Here is an 8,085-nt window from a genome sequence, read left to right on the forward strand (position 1 = left end):
ACATCCTGCATATGATAACATCCTGCATATGATAACATCCTGTATATGATAACATCCTGTATATGATAACATCCTGTATGTGATAACATCCTGTATATGATAACATCCTGCATATGATAACATCCTGCATATGATAACATCCTGCATATGATAACATCCTGCATATGATAACATCCTGTATGTGATAACATCCTGTATGTGATAACATCCTGTATATGATAACATCCTGTATGTGATAACATCCTGTATATGATAACATCCTGTATATGATAACATCCTGTATATGATAACATCCTGTATATGATAACATCCTGTATATGAGTTATACAGTATATATACATATATACTGTAGGTTCACTGAGTAAGACATCCTAGACCTGGCTGTGTTCCAGATGGTGCCCTATCTCCTTTACAGGGCACGACTACTTTTGACCAGGGCCTATAGGGCTATATAGGGTGCAGGGGGCCCTTTGGGATGCATCTCTATGCCTACATCAGTCAGAGATACTGGAAAACAAAAGCCACCTGCGCTGTGATATGTGATTGGAAGCATTTGTCAGTGATTCCATGAAGTAGCGTTCTGTTCTGTTAAATCATGTCACACCAGGTTTCTTTACCTCGTTAACATTATTCTCTTCAAACAACATCAGTGTGTCATGTTAGTTTATTCAGTTCACAGAGGGAAAAGGAGGAGGGAACCAAAGTTTAATTTACTTTCAACACTGCTTTGTCTGTGTGTGTGAGTGTGTGTGTGTCTGTGTCTGTGTGTGAGTGTGTGTGTGTGTGAGTCTGTGCGTGTGTGTGTGTGAGAGTGTGTGTGTGTCTCTGTGTGTGTGTGAGTGTGAGTGTGTGTGTGTGTGTGCGTGCGTGTGTGTCTGTGCGTGCGTGTGTGTGTGTGAGTGTGTCTGTGTCTGTGAGTGTGTGTGTGTGAGTGTGTCTGGGTGTGTCTGTGTGTGTGTGTGTCCTGTGTGTGACTGTGTGTGTGTAGTGTGTGGTGTGTGTGCGGGTGGTTGTGTGTGTGTGGCGTGAGTGTGTCTGTGTCGTGTGTGTGCGTGCGTGTGAGTGTGTCTGTGTGTGTGTGAGTGTGTCTGTGTCTGTGTGTGTGCGGTCGCTGCGTGAGTGTGTGTGTGTGTGTGTGTGCGTGCGTGAGTGTGTCTGTGTGTGTGTCTGTGTGTGTGTGTGTGAGTGTGTCTGTGTGTGTGTCTGTGTGTGCGTGCGTGAGTGTGTCTGTGTCTGTGAGTGTGTCTGTGTGTGTGCGTGACCGTCACATTTACCTATTCATCCCAGACAGATGGACCCATGAAGGGGAGAGTGGGAGTGCACTGCACCAGGGCACGCGGAGAGAGGACATCTAATGTGAAATGAGATGCAGCCCTTGATGTTTATTTAACTGTAGGTGGGAAGGTAGAGAGACGAGCATTAGTTTCTATGTCAGTCTACGTCAGTACCTTTAGGGCGGTCTCCATCGGTGGCCCTGTATATATATATATATGTCTGTACCTCCGTCTCTTAACTAAACAACACCAGCAGAGAGAAACACTGATCTAACACACTACTGTACACCTCTCAGCTGACAACTCTATTGTTACAAGGATGCAGGCAGAGGAATACAATCGTAGAGGTAAGCTGGGCTTCTTCTCTATATAGTGCTGAGTAAAGCTAAAACCATGTATTTAGATTGTAGGTAGTTATTGTAAGTATTTTAGGTAGTTATTTTAGGTAGTTATTGTAGGTAGTTATTGTTATTAGTTATTGTAGGTAGTTATTTTAGGTAGTTATTGTAGGTAGTTATTGTAGGTAGTTATTTTAGGTAGTTATTTTAGGTAGTTATTGTAGGTAGTTATTGTAGGTAGTTATTGTAAGTATTTTAGGTAGTTATTGTAGGTAGTTATTGTAGGTAGTTATTGTAGGTAGTTATTTTACGTAGTTATTGTAGGTAGGTATTTTAGGTAGGTTATTTTATGGTAGTTATTGTAGGTAGGTATTGTAAGTATTTAGGTAGTTATTGTAGGTAGTTATTTAGGTAGGTATTTACGTAGTTATTGTAGGTAGTATTGTCAGGTACCGGTACGGTATTTTTGGTAGGTATTGTAGGTGTAATCTTGTAGGTATTTATTTTTAGGTAGTTATTTTAGGTAGTTATGTAGGCAGGTAGATGGTTGGTGTTGTGTAGGTAGAATTGATGGTTGGTGTTGTAGGTTAGATTGATGGTTGTATTGTAGGTAGGTAGATGGGGACCCAATATAAAAAAGGCCACTCTACAATATGCTTTCTTGTCATCTGTACAACGCTAATTGCCACGAGTGTGTCAGGTTTTGAGGGAGCGTGCCAAATGGCATGCAGACTACAGGAATGTACACCAGAGCGGTTGCCAGAGAATTGAATGTTAATTTCTCTACCATAAGCCGCCTCCAACGAATGTTTTAGAGAATTTGGCAGTACGTCCAATCGGCCTCGTTAACCACGCCAGCCTAGGACCTCCACATCCGGCTTCTTCACCTGCAGGATCGTCTGAGACCAGCCACCCAGACAGCTGATGAAACTGTTAATTAAAGCTCTTTTGTGGGGGAAAAAAATATTCTGATTGGCTGGGCCTGGTTTCCCAGTAGATGGACCTGGCTCCCCAAATGGGTGGGCCGACGTCTCGCTGGTCCACCCATGGCTGCGCCCCTGTCATTGTGAAATCCATAGATTAGGGGCCTAATGAATTTATTTAAATGAACTGATTTCCTCATATGAACTGTAACTCAACTGTAAAATCATTGACATTTTTTGCATGTTGTGTTTATATATTTGCTCAGTACAATATGCTATCTCATATTGTGTAATCTGTTGTTTTGTTATACCCTGAAGAAGACCAAAACACAGTGATTTGAATCCTTTTACATCTATTTCTATAGATCTCAAAGAGTGGTTGAACATTGTTCGTGATTGATATCCTATATAATATAATATGCCTAACTAATATTGTGTAATCTGACTGTTGGTGTTGTCCGTCGTCCAGGTAAGGAGATGGTGGATTACATCACTAGGTACCTGACCACCATCAGAGAGAGGAAGGTGACCCCAGGCCCAGAGGTGAAGCCTGGCTATATGAGAGAGCTGCTGCCAGACAGCGCCCCACTGACCCGGAGGACTGGGACTGTATCTTTCAGGGACATAGAGAAGGTCATCATGCCTGGGGTACGTCATGTTCACACATTATATACTCAGCAAAAAAAAAAGAAACGTCCCTTTTTCAGGACCCTGTCTTTCAAAGAGAATTCGTAAAAATCTAAATAACTTCACAGAGGGTTTAAAACACTGTTTCCTATGTTTGTTCAATTAACCATAAACAATTAATGAACATGTACCTGCTGAATGGTCGTTAAGACACTAACAGCTTACAGACCGTAGGCAATTAAGGTCACAGTTATGAAAACGTAGGACACTAAAGAGGCCTTTCTACTGACTCTGAAAAACACCAAAAGAAAAATGCCCAGGGTCCTTGCTCATCTGTGTGAACGTTTCCATACCGTGAGGCCTTAAGACAGCGCTACAGGGAGACAGGACGGACAGCTGATCGTGCTCGCAGTGGCAGACCACGTGTAACAACACCTGCACAGGATCGGTACATCCGAACATCACACCTGCAGGACAGGTACAGGATGGCAACAACAACTGCCTGAGTGTTAAACCAGGAACGCACAATCCCACCATCAGACTGTCCGTAATAGGCTGAGAGTGGCTGACCAGACATCACCGGCAACAACGTCGACTTTGGAGGTGGAGGGTCCGTCATGGTCTGGGGCGGTGTGTCACAGCATCATCGGACTGAGTTTGTTGTCATTACAGGCAATCTCAATGCTGTGCGTTACAGTGAAGACATCCTCCTCCCTCATGTGGTACCCTTCCTGCAGTCTCATCCTGACATGACCCTCCAGCATGACAATGCCACCAGCCATACTGCTCGTTCCCGTGCGTGATTTCCTGCACGACAGGAATGTCAGTGTTCTGCCATGGCCAGCGAAGAGCCCGGATCTCAATCCCATTGAGCACGTCTGGGACCTATTGGATCGGAGGGTGAGGGCTAGGGCCATTCCCCCAGAAATGTCTGGTAACTTGAAGGTGCCTTGGTGGAAGAGTGGGGTAACATCTCACAACAGGAACTGGCAAATCTGGTGCAGTCCATGAGGAGGAGATGCACTGCAGTACTTAATGCAGCTGGTGGCCACATCAGATACAGACTGTTAATTTTGACCCCCCCTTTGTTCAGGAACACATTATTCCATTTCTGTTAGTCACATGTCTGTGTAACTTGTTCAGATTATGTCTCAGTTGTTGAATCTTGTTATGTTCATACAAATATGTACACATGTTACGTTTGCTGAAAATAAACACAGTTGACAGTTATTTTCTTGCCGAGTGACTATGAGACGTTACCAGGACCATTGTGGATCAAACATCGATTGGATATTCTGGATATTCTGTCCCCCAAAGTATATTTCTGGCACTAATGATGGAGTGTGTGTGTGTGTGTGTGTGTTGGTCAGGTGGTCCACTGGCAGAGCCCCTACATGCATGCGTACTATCCAGCCCTGACCTCCTGGCCCTCCATGTTAGGAGACATGTTGGCTGACGCCATCAACAACATCGGATTCACCTGGGTAACTATCTTACCACATCAAACTTGATTTACACTTTGTGTGGAACTACACTAAATTAACTCACCTAATTGTCCAACTAAAGTTTTGGTTTAAAGACTCGAATATCATGTTTGTTTAAAAAATATATATTTCCTGGAAAAACATTAACTGTGACATTAAGTTTGTGAGTTTTTAAATCTATTAAGTTACTTTGGATACAATCATCTGCTACAGAAAACCACTGCAGGAAATCCTATAGTAGTGTGATATTATAATTGTAATGACTATTGATGATAGAATAACATGATGTTGTTGTGTGTTGGGTCCAGGCCTCCAGCCCGGCGTGTACAGAGCTGGAGATGAACGTGATGGACTGGTTGTGTAAAGCTCTTGGTCTCCCCACCTTCTTCCTCCATCACCACCCAGACAGCACCGGGGGAGGAATACTGCAGGTAGGATAGATACACCTGGGTACACCTGACCACACCTGACCATACTCACCTTACAGTACCACCCAGACAGCACCATGGGAGGAATACTGCAGGTAGGATAGATACACCCGGATATACCTGACCATACCTGACCATACTCACCTTACAGTACCACCCAGACAGCACCAGGGGAGGAATACTGCAGGTAGGATAGATACACCTGACCATACCTGACCATACTCACCTTACAGTACCACCCAGACAGCACCATGGGAGGAATACTGCAGGTAGGATAGATACACCCGGATATACCTGACCATACCTTTTTTTTTTTTTTTTTTTTCACCTTTATTCAACCAGGTAGGCTAGTTGAGAACACCTTTATTTAACCAGGTAGGCTAGTTGAGAACACCTTTATTTAACCAGGTAGGCTAGTTGAGAACACCTTTATTTAACCAGGTAGGCTAGTTGAGAACACCTTTATTTAACCAGGTAGGCTAGTTGAGAACACCTTTATTTAACCAGGTAGGCTAGTTGAGAACACCTTTATTTAACCAGGTAGGCTAGTTGAGAACACCTTTATTTAACCAGGTAGGCTAGTTGAGAACACCTTTATTCAACCAGGTAGGCTAGTTGAGAACACCTTTATTCAACCAGGTAGGCTAGTTGAGAACACCTTTATTTAACCAGGTAGGCTAGTTGAGAACACCTTTATTCAACCAGGTAGGCTAGTTGAGAACACCTTTATTCAACCAGGTAGGCTAGTTGAGAACACCTTTATTTAACCAGGTAAGCTAGTTGAGAACAAGTTCTCATTTGCAACTGCAATGTCTATATACATTGTGTGCAAAAGGCATGAGGAAGTAGGTGAATAATTACAATTTTGCAGATTAACACTGGAGTGATAAATGATCAGATGGTCATGTACAGGTAGAGATATTGGTGTGCAAAAGAGCAGAAAAGTAAATAAATAAAAACAGTATGGGGATGAGGTAGGTAAAAATGGGTGGGCTATTTACCGATAGACTATGTACAGCTGCAGCGATCGGTTAGCTGCTCAGATAGCAGATGTTTGAAGTTGGTGAGGGAGATAAAAGTCTCCAACTTCAGCGATTTTTGCAATTCATTCCAGTCACAGGCAGCAGAGAACTGGAACGAAAGGCCTGACCACCTGACCATACTCACCTTACAGTACCAACTAGACAGCACCAGGGGAGGAATAGGCAGGTAGGATAGATACACCTGGATACACCTGACCATACTGAGGAATACTGCAGGTAGACATGTACCTGACTGTCTACTGGAGAGAGACATGTACTCTCACAGCACCACCTAGTGGTGAATGGGAATACCATTCTGTACACTCCTCTCAGAGCAGTAAATAAGAGCTCTCAGGTGTTTCAGTTCACATAAACGTAGTGCTTTTCTCCCTCCCTCCCTCCCTCCCTCCCTCCCTCCCTCCCTCCCTCCCTCCCTCCCTCCCTCCCTCCCTCCCTCCCTCCCTCCCTCCCTCCCTCCCTCCCTCCCTCCCTCCCTCCCTCCTCTCTCTCCCCCATCCCTCTCTCCTCTCAGAGCACAGTGAGTGAGAGTAGTCTGGTAGCTCTGCTAGCTGCCAGGAAGCACAGGATCCAACAGCTGAAGAGGACAGATCCAGCAGACAGAGACCTGGACGACTCAGTGGTCAACTCCAGACTGGTGGCCTACGCATCCGACCAGGTCAAGATGGGATGGGTTAGGGACCCACACACACACGCACATATGCAACGTTTGCAAACACACACACACACACACACACACACAAATAGTGAGTTCTGCATAATGAGAGATTGTCTGTCTGCCCGTGTGTCCGTCCATCTGCCTGTCTCTCTGTGTGTCCGTCCATCTGCCTGTCTGTCTGTCCGTGTGTCCGTCCATCTGCCTGTCTGTCTGTCTGTCCGTGTGTCCGTCCATCTCTCCGTCTCCTCTCTGCCTCTATCAGGCTCACTCCTCAGTGGAGAAGGCAGGTCTGATCTCCCTGGTGAAGATCAGGTTCCTCCCTCCAGACGACCACTTCTCCCTGAGAGGAGACACTCTGAAACAGGCCATCCAGGAGGACAGGAGGAGAGGACTGGTACCTGTCATGGTAGGTCATGGTAGGGTATATTAGGGGGCGGTAGGTCATGGTAGGGTATATTAGGGGGCTGTAGGTCATGGTAGGGTATATTAGGGGGCTGTAGGTCATGGTAGGGTATATTAGGGGATGGTAGGTCATGGTAGGGTATATTAGGGGGCGGTAGGTCATTGTAGGGTATATTAGGGGGCGGTAGGTCATTGTAGGGTATATTAGGGGATGGTAGGTCATGGTAGGGTATATTAGGGGATGGTAGGTCATGGTAGGGTATATTAGGGGGTGGTAGGTCATGGTAGGGTATATTAGGGGGCGGTAGGTTATGGTAGGGTATATTAGGGGGCGGTAGGTCATGGTAGGGTATATTAGGGGATGGTAGGTCATGGTAGGGTATATTAGGGGGTGGTAGGTTATGGTAGGGTATATTAGGGGGCGGTAGGTCATGGTAGGGTATATTAGGGGGCGGTAGGTCATGGTAGGGTATATTAGAGGGCGGTAGATCATGGTAGGGTATATTAGGGGGTGGTAGGTCATGGTAGGGTATATTAGGGGGTCGTAGGTCATGGTAGGGTATATTAGGGGATGGTAGGTCATGGTAGGGTATATTAGAGGGCGGTAGATCATGGTAGGGTATATTAGGGGGCGGTAGGTTATGGTAGGGTATATTAGGGGGTGGTAGGTCATGGTAGGGTGTATTAGGGGGTGGTAGGTCATGGTAGGGTATATTAGGGGGTGGTAGGTCATGGTAGGGTATATTAGGGGCGGTAGGTTATGGTAGGGTATATTAGGGGATGGTAGGTCATGGTAGGGTATATTAGGGGGGTGGTAGGTCATGGTAGGGTATATTAGGGGGTGGTAGGTCATGGTAGGGTATATTAGGGGGTGGTAGGTCATGGTAGGGTATATTAGGGGGTGGTAGGTC

At 45.4% G+C, this 8,085-nt stretch overlaps 1 pseudogene; it reads left to right on the plus strand.

Moving 5' to 3' along the window:
- Positions 1-1,526: 1,526 nt before the first annotated feature.
- The window catches only part of LOC116373399 (histidine decarboxylase-like), a 15,235-nt pseudogene continuing 8,676 nt past the window's right edge, over positions 1,527-8,085 (plus strand).

Source organism: Oncorhynchus kisutch, unplaced genomic scaffold (assembly GCF_002021735.2).
Source record: "Oncorhynchus kisutch isolate 150728-3 unplaced genomic scaffold, Okis_V2 scaffold4036, whole genome shotgun sequence".
In the NCBI taxonomy this organism is placed as follows: Eukaryota; Metazoa; Chordata; class Actinopteri; order Salmoniformes; family Salmonidae; genus Oncorhynchus; species Oncorhynchus kisutch.